Source organism: Pollicipes pollicipes, unplaced genomic scaffold (genome assembly GCF_011947565.3).
Source record: "Pollicipes pollicipes isolate AB1234 unplaced genomic scaffold, Ppol_2.1 Scaffold_4295;HRSCAF=5057_pilon_pilon_pilon, whole genome shotgun sequence".
NCBI classification, from domain to species: domain Eukaryota; kingdom Metazoa; phylum Arthropoda; class Thecostraca; order Pollicipedomorpha; family Pollicipedidae; genus Pollicipes; species Pollicipes pollicipes.
The window spans coordinates 8,691,678-8,718,491 of NW_023596461.1; the positions used below are offsets into that span (position 1 = coordinate 8,691,678).

At 60.9% G+C, this 26,814-nt stretch overlaps 1 pseudogene; it reads left to right on the top strand.

Moving 5' to 3' along the window:
- Positions 1-6: 6 nt before the first annotated feature.
- Positions 7-15,962, top strand: LOC119096659 (myosin light chain kinase, smooth muscle-like; annotated as a pseudogene).
- The last annotated feature ends 10,852 nt before the right edge of the window (positions 15,963-26,814 follow it).

The following is a 26,814-nucleotide window of genomic DNA, read 5'->3' on the forward strand; positions in this document are numbered from 1 at the left end:
TGGCTGAACAGCTCTACGGTCAGTGATGTGACGTACGCGGGGAGCGACGGACGATGCGTCATGCAGCATACATGCAGCGAGATACTCTGACGATGTGACGTATGCGGGGGCGACGGACGATGTGTCATGCAGCATACATGCAGTGAGATACTCTGACGATGTGACGTACGCGGGGAGCGACGGACGATGCGTCATGCAGCATACATGCAGTGAGATTCTCTGACGAGGTGACGTACGCGGGGACCGACGGACGATGCGTCGTGCAGCATGCATGCAGTGAGATACTCTGACGATGTGACGTACGCGGGGAGCGACGGACGATGCGTCGTGCAGCGTACATTCAGTGAGATACTCTGACGATGTGACGTACGGGGGAGCGACGGACGATGCGTCATGCAGCATACATGCAGTGAGATACTCTGACGATGTGACGTATGCGGGGAGCGACGGACGATGTGTCATGCAGCATACATGCAGTGAGATACTCTGACGATGTGACGTACGCGGGGTGCGACGGACGATGCGTCGTGCAGCATACATGCAGTGAGATACTCTGACGATGTGACGTACGCGGGGAGCGACGGACGATGTGTCATGCAGCATACATGCAGTGAGATACTCTGACGATGTGACGTACGCGGGGAGCGATGGACGATGCGTCATGCAGCATACATGCAGTGAGATACTCTGACATCTTGTTGTATTCAGCTTGATTGAATTGAATTAGAGTGGGCAAACTGTTCCATGAAACAGTGGCAGTAGCATGCGTCCATGACGCATTGCCAAACACTATGTTTCGTACATTGTGATCACCGCTCATTCGGTGCGCGAGGGTTCGCCTGCCGCGGGTGGGCCTTCTCCAGTCACGTGCTGTGGTCTGGCCGCTGCCGATGCGGCGCCGGACGTCCGACCGCTGAGATGACGACCGCGCCCCGGCCTCGGCAGGCACGCGCCAGCCGGAGCGGGTGGTGACGGTGACGCGGCAGCACCAGGAGATGGTGGAGTCGCTGCGCACCGTGCGCGAGGAGCTCCAGACGCTGGTGCGCACGCTGGAGACGGCCGACGCCGAGCGCGAGGAGCTGCGCCGCCACAACGACCAGCTGACGCTGACGGCGCGCGCCGCCCAGCAGGTCAGCGGACCGGCCAGCGGTCAGCGGACCGGCCAGCGGTCAGCGGAGCGGGCCGCGGCGGTGTGTGTGGGGGGGGGGGGGGGGGGGGGGGTGGCGTTTGGTGTGGGGAGGGCGTGTCGTAACGTGGACTTGCAGATTTTTGACTGGATTCGTCCCAGATCAAGCTAACAGATATGTGCCGGCTTGCGAATGATAACGAGCTACCTGTGTGTCGATCTGTTGGCATTTCCCGTCCAGTCAGCGCTCTGTTCCAGTCAGTGAGCTTCGGCGGCCTGTATGCGAACGTGACAGTATGTATGTGGACGTAACGACCTGTATGTTGACCTAACGGCCTGTATGTGGATGTGACAGCCGGCACATGGACGTTTAGTCTGTCTCTGCTGGTCAGAGGACTTCAGCTCGCCCACCCATGTAAATGAGTCAGCATTTTGAGCCCGTGTAGGCGAACCAGCGGTCTGCGCTTCTCTACGTAAGCAGGCTGACAGCTCAGTCAGAAGACAGACTGCCGATCAGTACCTGCCGTCCGAGGTGGTGACGCGTCGGCGCCTCTCCGTTGTCAGGAGGCAGACGCGGCGCGCGCCGCCGCCTCGGCCGCCGACGAGGCCCGCCGCGCCGCCGAGGCGGCCGCCCTGGCCCTGCAGGAGATGCCGCGGCCTATCACGCCGCTGGTCGTACCCAAGGTCGACGTCTGCACCGAAACCGTGGCCCACGTGGAAAAGGTAGAGAACGTCACAGAACATGGTGCTGCTTGTGATGTCCCTTCGGCGTAGGAATGTGTCGGCAGTGCCGATGTCTCCTCTCATACCCTTCTCAAAGTCGGCTGCAATGCGAGAGAAGCGATCGCGAACTGGGCGATTCAGTAGTCCGGTGCGTATCGCTAATGTAAGGTCGGGGTGGGTTTTACGGGAGCCCATTTTCAGCGTTAAAATGACTTGGAATTGTGGCATGGTTGCCTGGCCAAGGATGGCTACCACATATCCACTCTTGTGTCATACATATTGTAGCGTTATATTTTTAGTGTCAGTGATGTGCTCGTCGGGGATGATAACAACAGAACCAACACATTTATATAAATGGAGTGTTAAAACCCATCTATTTAGAGCGTATTGGCAATTTTATATTCCGTGCTCCAGGTAACAGTTGACCGCGCCACCCAAGAAATTCCGGTTGGTACCTCGGACGCCTCGACGCAGAAGATTCCAGTTGGCACCTCCGATGCATCAACACAAGAGATTCCGGTCGGCACCTCCGATGCTTCAACGCAGAAGATTGCGGTGGGCACTTCAGATGCCTCAACGCAAGAGATTCCAGTCGGCACCTCCGATGCTTCAACGCAAGAGATTCCAGTCGGCACATCCGATGCCTCAACGCAAGAGATTCCAGTTGGCACCTCCGATGCCTCAACGCAAGAGATTCCAGTCGGCACCTCCGATGCTTCAACGCAAGAGATTCCGGTCGGCACATCGGACGCGTCAACCCAGAAGCTACCCGTCGGCACTTCGGACGCGTCCACGCAGAAGATCCCGGTGGGCACCTCAGACGCGTCGACGCAGGAGGCGAGCGTCTCGGTGGTTGACGCCGGGACGGTCCCGTGGCTGGTGGAGGAGGTCGCCCCGGTGTCGGCGTCCCGGCGACCGCGGCTGGGTCACGCGCCGCCGCCCGCTCCGCCCGTTTTCACCCAGCCGCTGCAGGACCGCACGGTGGAGGAAGGCGAGCGACACACCCTGGAGACCAGGTGCGGAGGGTGGCGAGGCTGGAGGGTCAGCCACCACGGGGGAGCGGGCAGAGTGGCGGGGGTAGACGATGCCGTTAGTGGTCACACCACGTGTGGCGGGTATCCTCGAGCTGCTATCCTAGTGTCTCCTGCGGCATGTTAAAATATTCAGCACCACAGAATTACCAAGGATCGTCAAGGATACCTCAGTTGGCTTTACTTTCGTCTGGCTTCTCGAATACGTGTATGTCTATTATTTTCTGTGAGCACTGTTGCTTTGGTCGTTGTTCCCTGTGAAACATGGTGTCTATCTTCAGGGTCATCGGAGAGCCGCAGCCCAAGACTAACTGGCAGAAAGACGGCGTATCGTGTGACAACAACTCCGACTACGCCATCACCAGCGAGAACGGCGTGTGCACGCTGACCATCGAGGAGACGCTGGTGGAGGACAGCGGCACGTTCACCTGCCGCGCCTGGAACCCAGCCGGGGTCAGCGAGACCAGCGCACGGCTCACTGTCAATGGTCAGTTCCCACGATCCTCCCCGCATGGCCTCGCTGCCGTCAGGAGTGGCAGATCGACAGTCATTCGGTTGTCTGGCTGCATGCCGTTATTTCGCGACGTTGTTCCCGATGATTGGATTAACTTGATTAATTTGATTTATGGATGGATGATTTAACCTGAAACGTTTCGCTTTAAATTAGGCTTGATTTATCACTTGACACTGTTTCCGAAATAGTACTATCTGAAACCATCTGTAAGTCATCTGAAACACGGTTTTTGTTCCGGTCATTCCACATCTGGTCTGTATCAAAGACTTTAACACTCCAGGCTGCCGTTTTCCTCCATGTTCCGCCGTCTCTTGCACGGAGTCTGCGCTCGGTGTGACGTCACCAGCGTGCGCCGGCCGGTGGAGCCGCTGACGTCGCGCCGCCCCCAGAGCCGGAGCCGCGGGAGCCGCTGTCGCCGCCGCTGTTCAGCAGGCCGCTGCGGGACGCGCGGCTCGAGCAGGGCGGCCCGCTGCAGCTGGAGGCCACCGTCACCGGACACCCGCTGCCCGACGTCACCTGGCTCCACAACGGCGTCTGCGTCGACGGCTCGCGCCGCTACGTCACCACCTACAACAACGGCCAGTGCCTGCTGCGCGTGGAGCAGGCGCTGCCGCAGGACCAGGGCAGCTTCGTCTGCCGCGCCACCAACGCGCTGGGCACCGACCAGACGGCCGCCACCGTGCGCGTGCAGCGTGAGTCGCGACCGAGCACTGCCGCCCGCGCCCGCTGACGGTGGGAGCTGGCGGTGGCCTGTGCCATGCCCTCTGCTGGCCACGCCGCTGAACAATGACGTTGCGTTGTGTCGTCTCGTGTCTCCCGCCCTACGAGGGGTACGACTCTTGTCCAAAAGTTGTCGTGAACTATCGTTCGGATAGCGGCCGATACGTGCGTGACCCGGGGCGGGCGCCGGCGGGGTTCTGACAATCGCCAGGGGCGGTCGGGTCGGTTCCTGGAGCGACGGCCGTGTCCTGGCCGCGTGACGCAGCTCTGCCCGTTCTATTTCAAGCGCGGGTGCCGTCGGAGGCGCCTCGGTTCACGGTGCCGCTGAGTAACGTGATGGCGCGGGCCTGCCAGAAGCTGCGGCTCGAGTGCGAGGTGACGGGCCTGCCCCACCCGGAGCTCAGCTGGCGCCACAACGATCCGCCCCGTCCAGGAGAGCAGGGACACCAGGGTCAGTAGGCGGCGGGCTTCAGCCGCCGCCCGCGGCTTCGCTTGCTCTGGCGTTGGAATGTGAGCGCAGTCGCCGATTTGACACGCCCTGGGATAATAGTTGAGGAGACATTTTGGTATGATATTTTGGGGTAGTATTGTTGGACATGCTAGCGGTTTGGGCGGGAAAGTTTGATTGCACGCATCCAAAACATAATTGAGTAGCTTCGCTGTTTCCGCTGATCATGCTTCCACCAGATGTGGAACACCATCAAAAGATACATTTATGAAGGTTTCCACGCATTTGTGCATCCCATCCAGTCGTGTACCGGCTGCTGACTGTGGCCTGTCTCCATCTCCGGAGCAGGTAACGTTCGACGTCTGCGGGCTACGCTGACCATTCCCGAGGCCTTCCCCAAGACGCCGGCACCTACGTCATCACGGCCAGAAACTCGGCCGGCGAGGCCACCTGCTTCCTGCACTGTTGTCCGTCAAGGTAGGGGAAGAGAAAGACACAGGATGGGAGGCCACCGTAATGACAGAACAAGTCCTGACATTACCAATATGTTCTGGCTATTTGGACATGTTTTTCGTGCATTGGCTCATGTGGTCATCTGATAAGCTCTTAGGTGTTCAGACGCCAGTGCCATGCAGTTTCCATGGTTACCGAGGCCCACGAGGAAGCCCGCGGATCTGTCGGTGAGTTAGGATCCTCCGCCGTGCAGGGTCGCCTGCCCCCGAGACGTCCGACTCTGAGATGGCCAGCGACATCGAGCCAGTGAAGCCGTGTAATCCCAGGTGGAGCTGCGGGACCTGACGGTGGAGCAGGGCGAGCGGGCCCAGCTCGACTGCGTGCTCACCGGCAGCCGGAGCCAGAGGTCATGGAGAGGGTGTGCAGCTGGACCAGAGGGCGACATGGAGGGGTGTCCAGCCCGACCAGAGGTCAGTGGGGAGGGGGTCCAGCTGAGCCAGAGGGCGGGGTAGAGGAGGTGTCCAGCCGGACCAAAGGTCAGTGGGGAGGGGTGTCAGCTGGAGCCAGGGGTCGGCATGGAGGGGAGTCCAGGTGGAGCCAGAGGTCAGTGGAGAGGAGGGGGTTAAGCTCGACCAGAGGGCGGCGTAGAGGGTGTCCAGCTTGGACCGGAGGCCAGGTAGAGGATGGATAGCTGACAGACGTCGCCGCAGTGAGATTTTCATGCTGGATTGTGTACTCAGCCGGCCAGCCGAAGTCGGAGGATATCATCACCGGTGGCCGACGTAGAAGAGGGAATACTGCTCACCCTGACCTGGCACGGGTTGGGGGCTAATTCCCTGAGCACCTGGGATGCTGCTCTGTCAGTGAACGACAGCATGCGTAGCCGTGGTGCGCGAAAGTGTTGCATTGCCTGTGTATTCATAAGCGGCGGCTGATCGCTCAAACCACAGCTCGCGTCGTCAGCTGGCGCCATGTTATGCCCTGTTGCATGTTGACGCGACACCGCTCGTCCACTGTGTCTGTTGTGTTTACCTGAGTATCGTAGACTGCGGCGCGCTCAACGTCTGTCTGTTAATGCAGGTGATCTGGTACCACGGCGACGAACCAGTCAAGGAGTCCAAGGACTTCCAGCTGCTGTTTCACGGCGACCGGTGCACACTGGTCATCACCACGCCCTGCGCGAGGACGCCGGACCCTACTCCGTGGTGGCCATCAACTCAGCTGGCGAGGCCACCTCCTCCTGTCGGCTGCACGTGCTCGGTGAGCTTCGATGTGGAGTCAGACTCATCGGAGTCATGCGACCTGCTCTTGTCGACTCTACGTGTTTATTAAGCTCCGTTGATAGGTCGGCTGATCCGAACTGAGCGACCGTATCTTGTTGACTTCCTTCAGTCAATACCTGAGGCTCGGCGTCAAGTCACGTCTCTCGTATTGTAAGCTAGTTGTGGCAATGTTCTACCTCGCATTTGCACGAAATGCGCGGGGCTCGTTGCCGATAGCTTCACATGTTTCAGCTCCCCGAACGCCGACTCCGGAGGAGCCGGTTGAGGAGCCCAAGTTCACGCGGCTCCTGACCGATGCCAGCGCCAGGGAGGGAGAGCGAGAGGTTTTGGAAGCTGAGGTCACTGGACTGCCAGAGCCCACGGTCGTCTGGCTCAAAGATGGTCGTGAGGTCAAGTCCACGGAGAGCATGAAGGTATCTGACAAACTCAAAAACTTCTTGAAAGTTGGTGGTTATTCGTTGTATGTCGTGATTGCACTGTATGCTTGTCAGAACTACTCAAATCGTGTGATTCGTTCGTTCTGCGACGTCCGTAGGAGCGGGCCAAGATCAGATTTACCACGTGCCGAGAACCACACGGTATGTCGCGCTGCATCCGTGACCTACCTCCGTACCGCTAGCGCTCCCTCTAACGACGGCGCTCCTCGCCTCTCCCCAGATCAGCCTGGAGGGCGGGCCGAGCTCGGCTGGAGATCGGCTCGTGCCTCCCCCAGCATGCCGGCAACTACATCTGCGTGGCGTCCAACCGGGCGGGCGAGGCGCGCTGCTTCTCGCACGTGACTGTGCGCCCGCGGCCCCAGCCCGTCCAGTTCCGGCCCCCGCCGCGCATGGAGCCGCCCACGTTCGTGCAGATCTTCAAGGACCAGCACGTGGCGACCGGCACGGACGCGCTGTTCCAGTGCATCATCGATGGCAAGCCCAAGCCGACGGTACGGCCAAAGGAAACCCGAATCCACACCTTACGCGTCACCGTAGGTGGTGATCTGTGCCGTGTGGAGTGCTTAGGAATCATGCTGAATCGCTTTCGCCGGCCGCGTTGTGTTGAAAGCAGCTGTTGGGTTCTGCAGCCTTTGGGGGTGAGCGTCACATGCTGGCCCACCGCCATTAGTGCTACGCCTTTGAGTAGAGCAGCGAGAACTTTGCGTGTGATGCACACTCTAGCGATTTCAATTCACTGTTCTCCGCCGTGATCTCGCTCGAACCTGACACTGCTGGAGGCGTTTCCAGGTGCAGTGGATGTTCGAGGATGGCGCTCTGCCGTCGGACAAGTTCGAAACGCAGTCGGAGGGCCAGCATCACATGCTGAAGATCCGCTCCACGGAGGATGGGCCACAGCGGCCGGGTCAAGTGTGTGGCCGAGAACGAGATTGGCAAGGCCACGTGCGCCGCACACCTATCCGTCGAAGGTACGTCGTACTCGGACGAGCTTCGATGGGACGGCACCATGCGTGCGCAGGAATATTCATTACTGTTCTAGTTGTATGATCGTAGTTTCCGTGCGCTTTTCTTGGATTTTCCCCTGAAATTTCGTCGTCGTGATTAGAAGAATGTTTGTTGTTAAGCGTCCTCAAATTAGAGGCTTTATCATAATCTTGGGTTTTGATCGTGCGCTTGAATCTGTCAGTCCGTTTTCACTCCCCTTTCGACAGAGCCCGTGACCGACATTTCGCTGCCTGTGACGGAACAGCGCATTTCCACCGGGTCCAGCAAAGAGTCCTCCAAGTCCTTCGCTCTGAAGAAAACCATGTATACCGAAGTACATGAGCAAACCCAGGTACGTCTCACTCATCAGCGCTTACACTGCCTGCGATCCTGAGAATGTTCCGGCGTGCTTGTTGATTTTTTGAAATCGATACGTCGTGCGGTCATATGGCTCTGTGGCCTTCAATGCAGCCGGTCAGTTTATTTTTGCTGATCTGGCATCGATATTACTGACGACATCGTGCTGAAGATGCAATCCCCAGAGGCCTCCTTATAAGTGTCTCCGGTCTCTCTGAGCATCAACATCAGGGTTGTCCGTGTTGGTTGAATGCTGTTCGTGCTGCTTCATTATTGCTCGCGTCTCACGTCCCGTTCTGTACGGTAAACTTAAACGCAAACTATGCTTGTGATTTACAGGTTGTCAACGGTGACAAGAAGCCCAAGCACGACGGGTTGGAGGAGCAGAGCCAGGAGGTTCACTCCAGTGTGACGGCCCCCTCGGACCAAAAGGTACGTTATAGGAGGACGCGTACACACCATATCAGCCCAGCCCGACCCGATGACGCCACCCATGGAACTCTGCATTTCTGTTCATTTGGCTCCGGGCGCTTCTAAGACGCAACCGGGACTTGCCAGTCTTCCAGTCTACTCCGTGGGTGTGACTGTAGTCTCCTGCCTGGGTGTGACTGTAGCGTCCTGATCATTGAATACCCTGATCACGAGATCTAAGTCGAATAGCGTTACAGGTTATAACGCCTGCGGTGAATGGAGTTAAAACGATTATTGCAGCTTCGTTGTCGACTTGTGCCGCCCCATCCCTGCATTTGTACAACTCTCCAACAACCAGGTTAACTCCGTTTACACTGTTATCTCTCCCCTCCACTGTTGCTCGTACTTTTATCCCTTCCCTTCACTGTTGCTCGCACTGTCATCCCTTCCCTTCACTGTTGCTCGCACTGTCATCCCTTCCCTTCACTGTTGCTCGCACTGTTATCCCTTCCCTCCACTGTTGCTTGCACTGTCATCCCTCCCTTCACTGTTGCTCGCACTGTCATCCCTGCCCTTCACTGTTGCTAGCCCCTGCCATCCCCTCTTTCCACTGTTGCGTGATGACGTGGCTGACGCGTCACCTCCCGCGTGCCGCGCACCACATTTCGCCATCAGCGGGTCTCTCCCGGCTGGCAGATGCTGCGAACCACGTACGAAGAGTGTCGTCAGGACCGGAACCAGCAGCGGGTGGAGCGGCGGCCGGCCAAGCCACCGCGCTACCTCACCCCACTGCAGGGTGTTGCTGGTCAAACAGGGCGACACCGTCAACCTGGAGGGAGTCTACACAGGTACGACCCGGCGCAGCCGCGGGGGCACTGGTGCTGGACAGTCCGATACAATGGTACACAGATACGATACACCGTGGACCGTTGGGCACTGGTCCTGGGCAGTCCGGTACAGGGCGCACAGGTACGACACGTCTCGGCCGGGGGTCACTGGCGCTGTGCAGTCCGATACAGCAGTACACAGATACAACACGCCTCGGCCGCGGGTGTTGAGCGGTGAGCAGCCTGGCGCAGTGCGCCCGGGCTGGGCAATGTGGTGCAGCGGGTCACGGATGGGCTGTTCGACCTCTGCGTACGGGAGCTGGCAGTGCGGCCTCAGGGGCACACCGGCGCGACAACCCGCCCCGAGATAAGCGCTTGCTGCACAGTCAGGAAAATGACGGCGACCGTTCCTTCTTGAGGCGTTTCGGAAGGGACGCGGGAGTGCTCGCGTCGACGCTGCAGCGCGGCCTGCCTGACGCCGGCCGGTCCGCCGCCGGCAGGCTCCCCGCCCCCGGACGTCAAGTGGTTCAAGAGCGGTGTCGAGCTGGCGCCCGGCGACCGCGCCGTGACCTCGCACGACCAGAGCCGGGTCACGCTCACTCTGGAGCGGGTCACCGAGGAGGACGGCGGCCGCTACACCTGCACCCTCAGCAACCCGGCCGGCACGGCCACCAGCACCGCGGACATCGTGGTGAAGAGTGAGTGGCCGGCCGTCTGGGAGAGCAGGGAAAAGGTCACGGTCGAGTGCCGGTCGATCAGGACAGGGCAGTGATCAGGAGAGAGCAACGGAGTGTCATGGAGAGCATAACCACCGTCAGGAGTGATCAGGAGTCATTGAGAGGCAGGGGCCAGTCTCAGGAGCGAGTAGCGAAGTGAGTTCGCTGGAACAACAGGACAGGTGTCGGGTGTGTAGCTCGGTCTGATCAGAGTTTGCGTAGTCAGGCCTGGTCTTCAGACGGGTGTCCTCCCCGGGCTGCGGTGCTGCTGTTCTTTCCGCCGACTGGTTTGTGCTGTCGTTTTGGGGTCTGAGCTGTGCGCCCTGCCGAGATGTTGAACATCAAAGCACCATGTTCGTCCCGAAGCCGATGTTTGTCTGCCGACGGCGCTGACCGCCGTACGGCCGTGTCCTCGGCAGAGACCGTGTTCCCGCCGGTGTTCGACCACCGACTGAAGGCGCAGGTGGCCCGGCCGGGCCAGCGGCTCTTCTTCGAGGCCACCGTGAGCGGCACGCCGCAGCCGGAGGTGGTCTGGACCAAGGACGGCCGGCCGCCCGACACTCAGCGCACGACCGTCAAGCGGGAGGGCACCCGGCACATCCTGGCCATCGAGAACGGTCAGAACTGAGCCTGCCTTCACTGGCCAATGGGATGCCGGCTAAGGTGCTCTCGTTGGTGTAGCCGGATATATCGAACAACAGGCCGGGTTGTCATATTGTGAGATAATCTGTTGACTGGTTTGCAATTTACGAAAGCATCAGCGTGCTCCTTCGTCTTGCCCCATGTTGACACCGTATCAAACAAAATCCGAATTGGAATTGAGTTTGCGCTGGAGATAATTTGGGTTTTCAAAATATTTTATTTTCTTGTTGTTGTCATGCTGTTGCACCCTATATTGTATTGTTGGTCCCCTTCCCAAGTAAAACATACACGGTAGGTAACAAAAAAGATTCGGACTAACGTAGGACAGAGACAAGATGTAAACAGCATGTTGCCCACCTCTTTAAATGATCAGATTTCGTGTCCGTTCTGCGCGCTCCGACATGGTGCCAAGATTTTTCCCCGGATCATAACCGCTGTACACGTACTTGGAGGCCCGTCCCTTGAAGCTGACGCCGGGCTTGGTCTTGAAGTGGGCGCTGCAGCCGCAGCCGGCGCCAGGCGCGTAAGCCGCCGGGGACGGGATAGCCTCCTGCTCCCGTCCTCCCATGTCGCGGTGCTTGATCCTAAGCGTGAAGTCTGGCGCGCGCGGCAGCGCAGCCGCGGCAGGTAGGCGTTTCGGTCCCCGGCCCGCGCGCCGGCCGCCTTGCCGGCGGTCGTGAGTTGAGTGTGAACCCGCGCCGCGTGCTGACCTCCATCCGCGGACTGTAGGCGTTCGGCGCCGGCGTCTGGTCCGCGGGGGGCGGCGGCGCGCGCGCCGAGGCTGAAGGCGGGCCGGCCGCGCGGCCCCCGCGGCACGCTGTAGCTGGCCGGTCCGGGGGTCGGTCGGCGCCTCCCTGGCGCCGCCCACGGCGCCGGCCAGACTGTAGGCGGGGGCACGCCGCTTAGGCAGCTTCTCCGGCGAGTAGGCGCCCGGTCCGGGCGTGCGGAATTCTAACTCGTTCTCGAAAGGCCTGAACGTCAGCTCCGGCGCGCGCCGCGGGTTCTTGGGCGTCTTGTAGGCGTTGGGTGCCGGCATCTCGGGCGGCTTGCCGGGTCTGGGGAGCACGCCGATGATGGGCGCGTGCACGGCGGGCTCCAACCGGCTCTGGGTCGTACGCGTCCGGCCCGGGGTTGTTCATCATCGGCGTGAGCGGCTGTGGCCGGTAATGCAGGCTGTAGTGCGGCCCGGCCGGCGGCGGGCGCACGTTCCACGCGCCGGCGCCGGGCCCGTCGGTGCGGTGCCCGCGCCGGCAGCCGGTCGTTGAAGGCGGAAGCGCGGCGCCGCGGGCAGGATGCGCCCGTCACCGGGTCGTACGCCGGCGCCGGCGTCTTGGTGAAGGAGGTGCGGTCGAGTGGGTTGGGCAGGCCGACGCTGGCGGTGGGCGGCGGCCGGCTCTGAGGCTGGTGCGCGGCGGGCCGGCGCGCCACGTCCCCGCGCGTCACCAGGTGCACGGGGCCTCGGCGAGCTGTCGTAGTCAGGCCGCTCCAGCCGCGGCTTCAGCGTCGTCAGCAGCTGGTGCTTGCACTTTGGCATCCGGACGTTGTAGGACGCCGGGCTGGCGCCGTCCTGTTTCGCGGGCGCGGTCTCCGCGCCGCGACCCGTGAAGTAGAAGCGGGGCGCTGTGTGCATGTGCACGTTCATGTCGGGCAGGTCGTACTCGCTGGGGCCGGGTGTGCCGGCGGTCAGGCAGGTCAGCGGCTGACCGCCGGGCGGGGGGACGTACTCCCCCATGGCGTCGCGGTACCCAACCGCTCGGGCTCACCAGCCGTCGCCATGATAGTCAGAAAATTATGGATGCTCAACAAGGCATTGGTATTGAATGATATTAAGAGAGCAGTTTTTAACACGTTTTGTCTGAAGTTACATTCTATTCCAAATTTTGTCCCCAGCTCAATGAAATGGTTTCCCCCCACCTAGTCCCTACGCATGTCCGGTTTGCGGCCTTGTTTTTTGTCTCTTTATGGAAGCTACAAATGGAAACTGGAAATTTCGCTTAGAGGTACGTGCAGAAGATAACAGCTCCACCTCCGTTGTGAAAACGTCTTATAATGCGCATCTCTCACTAATACAGCACCTGGACTGCCCGACAGCGCAGTAACGTGAACTAGTCCTGATGACCCAGCACCACCTGCCGCGTGTTGCAGTGACCCCCGCCGACGCTGGCAAGTACAGCATCCAGGCGACGAACGCGGGCGGCGAGGCCACCTCCATCGCCGACCTGGTGGTGTCGGACGAGGTGCCGGTGCTGGTGGAGCGGCGCCTCACCACCCAGGACCTGTCGGAGCGCGAGGTGAGCTGCCGGACCGTCCCCCCGTCTGGTGTTATTGCGCCGTGCACCCGCACCGTGCACCCGCACCGTGCACCCGCGCAAGGCGCCCCGCACACGACACACCCTCACATGGCAGGTGTGCTGCACTCTGTACAGACCCCTGCGGTCTGCAAGGTCTCGGGCGGGAGGGAGCTGATACAGCAACACGTTCATTGCACAGGTCGTGGTCGTGTTCAAGTGGTGAACGAACGGTGGATGTTACCTCCGCGTCCGAAGCCTTCTGTTATATTTTTTGGTTGGGGTTTCGTGATACGTAGAAAGCACGGGAATATAGCTTCGTTGCCTTATGCCCCCTTTTATTTATTCAACGTTTGTGAGATTTCATCACTGCAGAAAAGTGGTGAACAGGTGGGTACGGCGTGGATATCTGCTCCATTGAGTAGCTGTTGGCTGCTTATGAGCGGACAGCACAGGGCACTTGGGTCAGTGGACACACTCGGTTGAACATGTTGGCGGAAATGTACATAATCATGTTTTGTCATGCCGAGGGGCCCGCGCTTCGGTGCAGCATCTTATGTACATTTTTCTGTGCATCGTGGTCTTCAGGAACTGAGCCACCGCTTTGGGCATCTGAATAAAGCTTTCTTTACTTCTCGCTTTTTGTCGGTCTTTGAAAGGAAAGGACATAGTTGCTGGTCGTAACATATGTCACAGATGATTGTAGACGTAACTGATTTTGAGCTGTTTGTGCAATGTATGTGTTCCTTTTGTAGTGGTCCGTTTTTCAGTCGCCAAATTTAGGCGTCATCATGTAGTGCCAGTCACAAAGTTGCCGAGTGGCGTATCGCACTGGTTTAAAGTTGATAAACATTGAATGTTTAAAGCGACGCACGTCGATTTCGAGTTCCTTCACGTCGCTATTTTCCTTTCCTATAAGTCATCGACTGTAATGTTCCTGACGTTTGAGACCGTTCTGGTTTTGGTATGGCCATCGTTCACTAGTATGCGTCCAGTGCATATTTTTACGACCAGCAACTGTCATCCGCTGCTGTTGGTGATGGTGGTGGCGGAAGGGGCGGTAGTGCGTTCCGTGGTGTCTGCCTGCACTGTTCAGCACTCGCACTGTTTGTGAAATGCAACGCCATGTTTCCAGAGCACCCATTTCTGGTGAGACGAAGTGAACACTGCACACCTTTGGCTCATCGAAAGGCACTGTCTGTGTCGCAACTCACACTCACAGCTTCTAACCATTCTCATTTTGTATTTTCCTTAGTATAAAGCGACGCTAGAACGAAACTCAGCGGTCTCGAAGGCGGCTGAGCCAGCGACGCAGCCTCCAGCGACGGTGCAGCCCCCAGAGCCCCTCCCACCCGTTCCGCAGCCCCAGCCCGCTCCTTCCGGGGTCAGGCAGGCCATCTCAAAGATCGAGCAGACGCATCAGTCCAGCTCGTCGGAAGTGGTGCGGCACACGCAGCCGGCCGCGCCAGCACCGAGGACGGTCCGGTCGCCGTCGCCGACCACCCGCCAGCAGACCCGTTCCACGGACGCCACGCAGGTGCAGAAGGAGCAGCGCATGGTGACGAACAAGGTGACAGTCGACCTGCGCGACGCCGCACGGCCGGAGCGGCCCGTGGAGCGAGAGGCGATCCCCGACACCCGGGCGGCCGTCACCGAGGGCAGGCAGGCGAAGGAGTCGAAGCTGGTCCAGCTGTCGGAGATCGCGGCCATCCCGCAGCCGCCGCCGGCCGGCAGGGCCGACGTGTGCATGCCGAGTGCGCCGCCCGACCGGGTAGGAAAGCGAGTTGATGAAGTGCAGGAGAACGTTACCAAAACCAAAGAGGAGAGGATCGTGACGATTACCCAACTGACGCCTGTAGTGCCACCGAAGCCCAAACCACAGCCGGTGAAGAAAGTTGTCGAGATTCCCCCGGAGGCGAAGCCAAAAGCTGAGCCAATTCAGCGCCCCCTGAACCCGTCCCAGTGCCATCAGATGTAGCGAAGACCACGAAGAAAAGCCAAGAGACGGTTATTAATCAGACGAGGGAAGTTACACAATCGACGAAGACGGAGGTGAAACGCCCCCCTACAAAAGAGCCGCCGAAGGTCGCGCCGAAGCCAGTCGCTCCCCCGCCACGCGTAGAGCCTAAGAAACCAATAGAAGTCCCTCACAAGCCTGTGTACTCTGCTCTTTATAAGCAGACCTCAGCGGAGGAGGCTTACACGACAGAAGAGCAGCAGGCTCAGAAGCCAAAGGCCGTACCGGTTCAGCCGACAACACATACCGGAACTGACCTTTATCAATTCCCCGCAGACACCTGTGGCCGCCGCTGAGCCGCCCGCGGTACCTGCCTCCGCCCCTGTTCCCAAGGTCGCCCCCAAACCGAAGCTGACGCCTCCTGCGCCGACTCCGTCTCTGACGTACGTGTCCCACACCGGCCCGCCGAGCACCAGCAGTACCCCGGCACCGGCGCCCTCCCACACGGACCACACCTCCGTGTCCCGATCGGGAGACGACCACGACTGAGGAGCAGGTGACCAGCGTCACCAGCGTCACCCTCGCGCCAGCAGCAGGAGCGCCCGTGGCCAGAGCCGCAGCAGCAGCGCCCCCGTCCGCCTGGGAAGCGGCTCTCCTCCGACATCAAGCGGCTGATCGAGACACAGATAGAGGAGGTGGAGACGAACGGCTCGTCGGCCGAGCTGCGCGGCGGCGTCTGCGTGCTGCCAGTACGCACGCCGGACACCGAGCCGCCGGAGCCGACGGTCAGCCCGCCGCGGCCGCGGCCGCAGTCGGCCGCCGCTGCGCCCTTCCAGCCGTTTCCCTGACCTGGAGCCGTTCCCGTACGAGCCTGAGCGGCCGCGGCCGGCGTCGGCGCGCGCGGTGCAACCCACCCCCCCACGCCGACACGCTTCGTACCGGGCCGCTTCAGCGAGACCGACTACGAGAGCGACTTCGACGAGCGCATCCAACACGCTGGCAGGCGGATGGCTACGAGTACATCGACCGGCGCGAGATCCAGTGAGCTTGCCGGAGGCGGCGGCCGCGGGCCGGCGGCTCCGGACGCCAAGCCGCCCACGCCGCCGTCGCAGTTCGACACGCCGCCGCAGGTCGCGCTGCCGCCGCGGCCGCACGTCGACCTGGCCGCGCCGGTGGCGCGCGCGCCTGAGCCGCCGGCGGAGCGACCGCGCTTCACCAAGAAGACGCCCTTGGAGACGCCCTGGGTGCCGGGTGAAGCGGGAGCGGGAGGTGGCGGCGGCCGCCGCGACCGGAGCCGCCGCCGCCGCCGCAGCCCGTGACCGCCGCAGCGGCCGGTGAGAGAGGCGGTGCAGCAGTGGCCGCCGCCGCCCGAGCAGCCAGACGCGAGAAGGTGGCGCGAGAGACGCGCGAGGAGACGGTAGAGAGCGTCTCACAGCTGGAGCAAAGGACGTACAAGAAGCCGGCCTGGCCGCCGGCGCCGACCGTGCCGGACGGCGCTGCGGTCTCGGCGCCGACTCGGACGTCAGGACGTCCGAGACCACCGAGAGCATGATGAAGCGGACAGAGGAGACGCAGCGGGACGCAGCTGGGTGCGCCTCGGCCGCTGGTGCAGCCGACGGCAGTGCGGTCCGGCCAGCAGCAGAGCTCGCCACACCGCCAGCAGCTCGGCCAGCCTCCACTCGGAGCGCACCGAGGTGCAGCGGCCGGCGGGCGCGGCTGATGGTCCGGCACCGCCGCCCAGCTCCCACCCTCCTGCGCAGGCGACCACGGGCTACAGGCGCGTGGAGACACGCTACGAGAGCTCGTCGTACGATATGCGCGTGCAGAAACGGAACTGAATGGGCCCTTCGGGCGTGCCAGCGTCGCCGGCCCGGCCTGCCGCGCTCACGTCGCCGCTCTCGGCTGCGTCGCCGGCGTCCCGGAGCACGTCACAAGTGCAGCGGACCACGTCGCTGGAGCGCGCGCAGACGCAGACGGCGGCAGCGCCGCCCGTCCGCGTCGCCACGACCCGTGGTGACCTCGCCGCGGCCGGACGTGGCTCCCCGTCAGCCACAGCCGCAGCTCAGAACGCGCACACCGAGCGGCGCGTCCGACGCGCCGCGCGCGTTCTCGCCTCGCGCCACCCCCGAGGGGCCTCAGCATGCAGAAGATGTGGTCGACCAAGAGGTCGGAGAAGCTGTCGAAGATCTGGCCGCCGCCCGCCGTCGGACGGCGACCGGCCGTCGGCGCCCGTGTGGAGTCAGCAGGACGCTGACCGGGACCGCCCCATGTCCGCCATGAGCTACGGCAGCAACATGGAGGAGCGCGCCTACGAGGCCGGCTACACGTCTGACTTCGCTGGCTACGCGTCTGAGCCGGAGCTGGCGGCGCTGGCCGCTCGCCGGCCTGAGCCCTACATCCAGCAGAAGCCGAAACCGGCGCAGACTCAGCAGAAAGCCGTGTGGCAGCAGCAGAGCAGCATGCGCCAGGTGTCGCAGCAGCAGACGTCGGCGGCGCGGCCGCTGCAGGCGCAGCCGCCGCCGGCCGCCGCGGCGGGCGCCGAGCCGCCGGCGCCGGCGCCATGGACGCCGTCCGGCCCGGCCACGGCCGCCACCTTCCGACCGGTGCAGCGGCCGTCGTCGTCTCCGCAGCGTCATCCGTCGGGCCCATCGGCCGGCGCCGCCCGCACCAGCGTGATGACCACCAGCCGGCAGGAGTTCCACAGCCGGCAGACGCTGCAGCAGACCACGCAGTCGGCCGGGCCACGAATGCCTAGCCCGGGCCGCGGACAGGCGCCGGGTGGACCGCGGCTGCCCGGCGCCGTCAGCGTCATGCCGCACCAGTCGCCACGCCCAGCCCGGCCCATCCGGCCCAAGTCGCCGCTGGTGCTCAAGGCGACGCCGCCGGCGCGGCCGGCGCCGGCACCGGACGCCGGCGTCCCGTTCCAGCCGTTCCCCGAGCTGGCGCCGTTCCCGTACCGGCCGGAGGAGACGCAGGCGCGGCCGCCGCGCGGCCCGCCGCCGCGCATGCCGTCCAAGTTCCAGAAGGCGAGATGCGCGAGTCTGACTACGAGAGCGACTACGAGGGTCGCATCCCGGCGCGCTGGCGGCCGGCCGACAGCGGTGACGAGGAGCCGCAGTACCGAGGCGTGCGTGCGCCGCTGCCGTCGGCCTCGCCAAGTCCGGCCGCGCCCGGCGCCGCCGACTCGGACGTGATGGCATCCCGCTGGCGCGGCCGCCGCCGCCGAAGTCGCCGCCGCGCGCGCAGCGTCGCAGCCCGCCGCCGCGCCGCAGCCCGCCGCCGCGCGCCGAGTACGCCGACTCGGGCTACACGGCGGACGCCGAGAACACGATCCGCCGTCAGCGGGCGTCGCAGTACTCGGAGACGGTCGACCTCTCCTTCCAGTCACAGCGCCCTCTGGCGGACGGCGACGAGCCTCGCTCCGAGTCCCCCCTGTCCGTGTCCAGCGTCCCCGAGCAGGCGGCGGACGTGGCGCCGGCGCCGGCTCGTCGACAGGTTGGCCTTCTCTCTCTGCTCGCTAGGTAGCTATCTGTCCTATCTGTTCCGTTTGCCGACTAACCCGGTGGCTTACACTCGGCTTGGCCGGCCGCGGCCGCTGCTGCCGCCGCCGCGACGCTCCCGGCCCCGGAGGACCGGTTGCTGTACGTCCCAGGAGCGTCGCCCTCACGCTGCGTTCGCATGGCTTTCGCCTGGTCCCGTCCCGCGGATATAGCTAGCTTTATGTGCTGCATTACAGAGTGTGTATTTGTGACTCCGCCAACGCGTCATAACAAACAACAGGATATGTTCGTCGTCTTGTGTTGTTAGGTCATGTTTTCGATGTTTGGGAACACTGCATGGGACGAACTGCCGGCTGCTTGAGCCCGCGTGGTGGTTTTGAAGACATGAACACCGCCTTAGCGTACACAGATGTTATCCGTGTTTTTTCAGTTTGTTTTTGGTATTTCATTAGTTCAGTCTCTTACCAGTGTCGTCACAACCAGCAGCCGAACAAAATATTTATAAGCATCGGAGATGTTCCAGCTTTTCTTGCGCTTGTCTGACAATGATCGTTTCTGCCATTAGCCGAGGATGTCTGTGGCGGGGTCACACCGACAATGGCTTAGTGTCACGAGCATGCGTCTCACCAACACGCACGGGTAGCTCGTGTTCACTGACACGTAGTCATGTGCGTTAACAAACTCGTGACGTGGTGGCGCTTTGCAGATTTTAGCATTTTTCGTAACGGAGCAGATACATAATTCTGAATCGCGCGGTGGGTTGGCGTTGGTGTTTGATTGCCCTCCTGGAGGCCACAAGGCTGAAAGGTTAGGGGATGACCCATTGCTGGGTGTACGCTAATAGCAGTGTTTTGTTTAGCGCCTCTCTTGTGACCAGGGTTTGGAAATGGCATATGCTTTCTTGAAGGTGATTCAGGCGGCCGGCGGTCCGGCGTTGTTCAGCATGCGCTGACCGTGAGCGGACGCTCTCGCTTTCAGGCGGATGAGGAGCCAGGCAGCCGCGCTCATGAGGCGGTTCTAGACAGCGCTGTGTCGTCGCTGGTCGGGCCGACGCCGGGGTGGGGCGAGCCGGCGGCGGCGGGCCGGCCGGCGCCCGCCCTGACCGGGCCCCGCCGGCGGGCGCGCCGCCGCCGCTGACCGGCCACCGGCGCACCGAGACGAGTCACACCACAAGTCTGCGTTCGGTCACCGAGCAGCGCACGCGGCGCGTCGTCAACCTGGGCGACGTTCCTCAGCCCGGACACGACGGTCAAGCCGGAGCCGCAGCCTGCAGCCGCAGCCGCAGGCGGCCGTAGCTGGCTGTGACGTGCAGCAGTCGGCAGGCAGCGCGCTGCGCGAGTTCTCTGGCAGCGCTGAGACGGCTGTGGACAGTGGCGGCCGCAGCCGAGCTATAACAGGTTAACAGCAGTGAGACGATTGAGAGAGTGAGCCGGCAGCTGCAGCAGTCAGCACAGAGACAACCATCGCCGCCGCGGCAGCTCGTGAAGAAAAGTGTCCACCTCACAGAAAGCATTCACAGGCAGTCAAAAGTTTGAAAGCACCACTGAGCGTGCCGTGAAGATTGGCGACGACTCCATCCTCCCTCAACAGCAAACAGGTGGCACCACAAGCACAACGACGCGAGAAAAGTGCCCACAACGGCTTCAACCGATCCAGACACGCACCGAAGCCGCCAAGCAGCCCGAGCCGGGCCCGGAGCCGGCGCCGTCGACGCAGAGAGGGTCGGTGACCACGACGATGACGTCACAGACTGAGCATGCAGCGCACAACCCTCCAGCTCGCAGACGGCGGGCGGCGGCCCGGCGGCCGAGTCGGCGCCGAGCGAGCCGGAGCCGACGCGCGGCCGCGGCCGGCCCGCACCCGCGCCGTCCAGCCCTCGCCGCCGCGCGCGCCTACCAAGTTCATCCCCGGCGGCGAAATGCGCGAGTCCGACTACGAGAGTGACCTGGAGACACGCATCGTGGCTAAGTGGCAGCCGAGCCCGGAGCGCGGCGCCGGCCAGCCGGGCTACCGGCGCGTGTCGTGCCCGTCGCCGCGCACCGGGCCCGCCTCGCCCGGCCGGCACCGCTCGCGCTCGCCCACGCCTCCCTCGCGCTTCGAGCAGCCGGCGGCAGCGGCGGCGCGCCGGCCGCAGGAGGCCTCGCCGTCTCGCATCCCGCGCTTCTCGCCACAGGCGGCTCGCAAGGGGCTTCCCGGGAAGTCCGTTGAGGAGCCGCCGGCGCGCGCCGGCCTGGCCGCGGCGCCGGAGCCGGGGGCGTGCCGCGAGACGACGCGCACGAGTAGCCACCTCAGCCGGCGCACCACCACCGAGAGGAGGGAGACCACCCGCGCCACTAAGGTACGGGTTGCAGCTGGGGTACAGGTGGGGTGCTTAAGGCGGCGAGGTGCGCCGGCCTAAGCACCGGGAGCCGTCTGTGAGGTGAAGTACGTGCGCTTCATTGTATCACGGGATTGTGGTCATCTAAGACTCATACCAGCGATGTGCTCGAGTCAAAGTTTGGCCCATGCTTTGTCTTAGGTTAAAAAACTGTCTTGCTTTTGTTTACACAGCCATCGGTACATGCTGCAAGCGACGTGGATATATATATATATATATATATATATATATATATATATATATATATCATGTTCACTGCAGTATTAAAAGTGTTATTTCCTTTCCAGATTCCCTTCGCCTTCTACCTCCACCGACATCTCGCACGCGTCAGCTTGTTCAGCAGCAGCAAGCAGCAACATCAACAGCAACAGCAACAGGCAACAGCAGACTCAGCCTCAGACAATACACCACCATGTGCAGCAGGAGCAGAGCGAAACAGCAGCCAGCGCGAATCCAACAGGGAAAGTCATCACCTTCAGCAAACACACTTCACTCGCATCGAGAGCAGCCGGCAGCTTCAGGAGCAGCAGCAGCGCACACAGATCGAGCGTCCGTACACAACAGCAACAGGAGGCGTGGCTACAAAGCCAACAACCAGCAGCTTCAGCAGGGAGCAGCAGCAAACGCAGACGCAGCCTCAGAGCCTCTGTCGTCAGCAGCAGCGGGAAGGAGGAGACGCGTCTGCAGACGGCACGCGATGAGAGACTGGCGGGTCACTGAATCGCAACCCTCCCAAGCTGTCAGAAGACCATTCGCCTCGCGGACAAACCGTACAGGTGACCTTCCCGCGCTGAGCCTGACAGACTGGAGGCCGAGTTCTCCGGCTTCGTGCGTGGCTTAGCACGAGTGTTTGTTGCTCTGGTTGATATGTTACGATCAATAGACAGAACCCATATATATATATAGAATATATAGTATATATATATATATATATATATATATATTTATCTCGAAAAAGATAATGTTGCACCCATGGTGGGCAGATGTCTCGTCATTTTACTCTTTCGTCACTGTTTATTTTGTCGCCCGGGATCTTACTTTGGCAGTTGTATCCAAAACGGCGTCAGTCTTGCTACGTGCACTCATTTCCGTGAAGGTGAAGTGTGCCTATCTTTAAGTGTCGCAGTCGTCTAAGCCAGTCTTCATTTACCCATGTTAAGAACTCCAGCAGCGCCGCCTGCGCCTGATGAAGGTGTGTCCTCATCACGTGCGCGCTGTGCTTCGCAGAGGCGTTGTCTCATGGAGCTCAGCGACATGAAGCGGACGTTCAACTCTAAAGTGCAGCGACTGTCGGAGGAGGTGCGCTCCGAGATGGGTGGACGCGCCAGCAGCTACAGAAGCCAGCCGAACGGCAGCGGATGGTACCCGAACGACTGCGGGTGGTCCCCGAACGGCTGCGGATGATACCCGAACGGCAGTAGACGGCCCGGCGACCCGCCACCAACGGACAGACAATGGTCTACCGCAACGAGGACCGTGTCCGAGACTGCATTAAGTAGTCGAAGGCGTGTAAACGTCTTGGGTGATGATGTACATCACTGGGACATTGTGTTGGAGGAATAGGACACAATGCGGTCTTCATTGTTGCCAAGAAGCTCATTCGGCATGGGTGTAGTTTGCGATGTCGAATGACACAAACTTAAGGACGTATGTTCTGAGCTTGCTTCGGTTTGCGTTTTATACGCAACAACAGTGTTCTTGAAGCCAAATTACCACTGACATGGGCCGAGCGAGGTGTCTGCAATTCTCGAGGTTCGCCGGGCGATGACGAAGTGCAGCAGCTTCCGCACCGGGACCGGATCGCGGCCGGTTATTGCTGGCATCGGCTCAACGTAAGCGAATTTCGCCCTGTTTTCTCTGGTGCCAGATGATGAGAGCCCGGCCCCAACCGGGCCTCGAATGTTGTTCGGGCCGACCAGGCTGTGCTGGCTTCGCCGCGAGCCGATGGACATCTGATATCCGTCTCCGGGACGTCAGGGCCGCATGACGGCCGCGACGTTATTTTCTAATGCCACGATAAAAGTGGGTTGTTTGTAATCGGAGGTCAACATAGGAGCAGGTTAATCCTGAACGGACTGAATTCTACGTTGGGCCCAGGATGGCTTGCTGCGTTGTGGTTGGCGATGACAAGCTCATTCTGCCGTTTAAAATCCCGGGCGTCAGACATCCGTAGGTCGTGCCCAACTGCCGGCTGCTTCGCACGAGAGGCGCAGGGCCAGGTGCATCATCGTGCAAGCGCGCGGAGATGTTCGTCTGTTCGTTCGTTCGTTCGTTCGTTCGAGCTGTTCGTTCGTCAGTCCGCGTGCCGTGACTGCGGCAGTGATAAATTAGAGCGCAGACATGATAACCCCCGCGCAACAATGGCTCAATACGACATTTTATATCGCGAATATCCAAGGTAGGTGCCCTACATCCACCACACGCCACTTTCTATTTATCAGGAGAGGGGAGCGGGGCAGGGGTCGGGCCACGGCCACTGTCAACAGTCCACACTGAGTCATCGACCGAATCAACAGCCGAGTGAGCGCGCCGCGCCATTTTAGGTACGAAGCACGTCGACGAAGGCTCAGGTCTCATCTACTTCAAGTACGACTTCGGCTACGAGTTTGGCGTGCTGCAGCCGGGGGCGGCGCGGCCAGCGGCGGCGGCCGCTCCCGCGCGCGAGGCGCCTGGCCTCGAGGTGACCGTGGAGCGGACGCGCGGCGCCGCCACGCCCGTGCCGCCGGCTCAGGAGCTCGACGGCGCGCAGTTGGACGACCTGGTGACGGCCGGCCGGCTGCGGCCCGACAGCGCCTTCGGCACGCGCACGCCGCCCAACGTGCTGGTCAGCTACCCGGCCACGGACGGCGAGCGTTCGGACGGCGAGGAAGTGGCAGGGTCGGCCGGCCGGCGGCGACAGCACCTGCGCAGTCCGGCCGCCGCCGGCGACAGTGAGTGCGGACAGCGGACGGAGGTGGAGCGCTGAGGTCGCCGCTGCACTCACCTGCTTCCCTGCCGCCCCGCGCCACGGGCTGGGAGACGGCGGGATGGAGAAGAGACGGCGTCCCGTCCGCTCTGCATGCTTGTGTGGTGAAGTTTTGCCCATCACTAACATGGCGACGGTGGCTGCGCGCAGAGTTCGTCGCCGGTAACTGATGTCCATGCTGCGTAACATGCTTACGCCCTTGATGTGCATTATTGGTGAGATCGTACGATGTCTGACACTTTGATATTCATTTGTAGTGCGCTGATAAGAAGTGATACCTTTCAAGAAGAAGCATGTTCCCTGTTGATTGGTACGCGCAGGGTTTTCGCGTTGGCTTTTAATTGCGGTTGCGTGGGTAGATAGACAAGCGTTTGAAATTTAGTTTGTGAGCTTATGCACGCAGTTTTGCTCACATGCTGTGTTTTTGCATGAACTAACGAAGTGTATGCGTGTCGGTGATTTTTTCCGGGTTGCGCTTTTAGAAACGCCGCGCTACGTATTGCGCTTTTTTAGGTGATATTGATTCGACCGATACCGATGACCGATTATGACCATATTACGTATATGTTGTTTCTGCATGATGCGTCTTTAGCATAATAAGGAGTCCTTTAAGTTGCGGTTTTTCGCATATCGTATAGACAGTCAAATGTGTTGTCCTTACTAAGACCAGTGGCCTTTGGAACCCATGTGGAAGCGGTGAGGGGCACGCGTGTGGCTTCACGTCCCCGGTATCTCGTGCAACACCTCTCTCCCTTTGATTGTACGCCGACCTTGCTGTGATGATCGGGCGGCTGTTTATCCTTCGTTTGTTCACACGCGTGCGAGGCTGTGGCCGCTGCTGCCTGCCGTCGCGGCTGTGGTGAGCTGCTGGCCCTGACCGTTCCCCCTGCGCCTGCGTGGCGCCCGGCTGACCCAAGCGTGTCAAACCCGCTGGTAACCTGCCGTTACCACGGCGACACTACCCCCCCCCCCCCCACCCCCTCCCGCCTTCCCCGCCTACCGTCTGTCGGCGGACTGACGAGAGCGCGCTCCGCCGACAGCCGACAGCCGTCGCCGCGCGCGCCCGTGCCTGCTGCGCCCCGCTCTCCGACGTGTACGTGCACCGCGGCGACAGCATCGAGCTCAAGTGCATGGTGGACGCGCTGCCGGAGCCGCGCGTCACCTGGTACAAGGACAGCCGCGTGGTGGGCGTCGGCGCCGGGCCGCCGTACCGCACCTCCGTCGAGAGCGGCATCTGTCGGCTCAGTGTGCGAGAGGCGTACGCAGGTGAGCTGGCCCAGCTGGTAGCCGTCTGACTGGCCCACTGCGCCCACTGGGCTCGCGATGACTAGGCCGCCTGCTCCCCTCAGAGATTCTCTGGACTCAGTTATCCTCCCTCGTTTCCTAACCCGCTCCAGGATGTGGTCTTGGGGACCGCACCGTGACACATCAAATCAATTGTATGCTTTAGAGAGAATTTATTGATAAAACGTGTGCCTGAGGATCTGTGGTGTCCGGCTCGTTTAGTTTGTACCTTTGGTCACGTCTTAACGGCGCAGCATTGCACGTCGCATCTCATCGTAATTTAGTTGATAGATCATCTAACTTCGAGAATATGCCAACATATGTACAGATTTGCGAGCTGTTATCAGTGAGAGAACCCGGCCTGCCTTTTCGTTGACGGACCATTTGCGCATGCGTGTTGTTAGTCCGTTGTCTGACCGCGCGCGCGCGCGTTATGCCCGCAGAGGACGCTGGCCTCTTCCGCTGTGTGGCGGCCAACGCTTTGGGTTCGGTGTCGACGGAAGCCCTGGTGTGCGTGGCAGGTGAGAAGTGAGCGCGCCCCGCCGGCGGGTGTTGTCCCGTTCGCCACCGTGCCGGGTCAGGATGGGACGGGGCGGGCAAGCCGCGGTGGACCGGTGTATGAGTCCTGTCGGACCTCCGGCCGGCTGGTCCCTGCGAGTCCCGCCGGTGGTCTCCGTGTGCGGGCGCGGACCAGAGGGAGCCAGTGCGCATGCGTGACCGTCGAGCACCGCTTGCTGCTTAGCTCTGTAGACGACTGCTAGTCAGATTTCCATACGAGGCGCGGATGGGGGGTGTACTCTGAGTAGCGCGGTTGATGTGAGTTGCTATCGTTTGCCAGACACGTGTGCGTTACCGACGAGTTTGCTTTGTTGTCGACTTGGCTTCAGCCTGCGGGCAGCTAGTTTACGTTGTACATACATGTGGAATGTTGTGTGTTCACGATACGCACAGCGACTCTATGCCTCTGTGTCACTCTGCCACCTGTGACGTTTGTGTCGGTCTGCAAGATCTGTAGCCCACGTGGCATCGGCTGGACCCAGTATCTGCACTGGCATTGTCTCGCCGCACTTTTTCTCCCTGGCGATCGGCTTCAGTCTGCGTCTTACTCGAATCAGCGTTTGGGCAGCGTGTCTGTCCTCACTAATGCAATCAGCAACTCCCGGAAGCAATGATGCTACTGATGTTGTGGTCGTGTTGTTAGCAATACATGATAAAATGGACGCGGCGTATGCTGAAATCTTCAGTTCGTCACTCTACCGGTGCAACATACTTGTTAGAACTACACCGAGCTCGTCTGCGGTGGTTAAATATTGACGTTTTTTTCAGAATTTAAAGCTATCTTGCAAGGACCCTGTGCTTTTGTTTGATTTATGGTTGGCTTAACATGCATGGCATAGATTATACGCGGTAATATGGTAGTGTTTGATGGATGAATGCATCGTTCATTTTTAAGCTATTTAGTCATAACCAACAGTGTGGGTACCCAAGGAAAATATTTGAAAGATTGCCGCTTGCATCATACATCTACTCCTGGTTTTGCATGCTTTGTTTGCACTCCTAATACCAAGTGAAGTCATATCTCGTTTTGCATGAACAACGTTGTATGTTATGCATTGATGAACTTCGACCGACTGCACAGGTAAGTGACCGTTGTTTGCAAAACTTGCTAGCTTTCCATGTTTGTACACGGTACCTTGGCCCCTGGTGTCGCTGATGGGGAAGGAGAGGATCTGACTCGCGGAGCTTTTTGATGTGCCCTACGCGCTGGCGC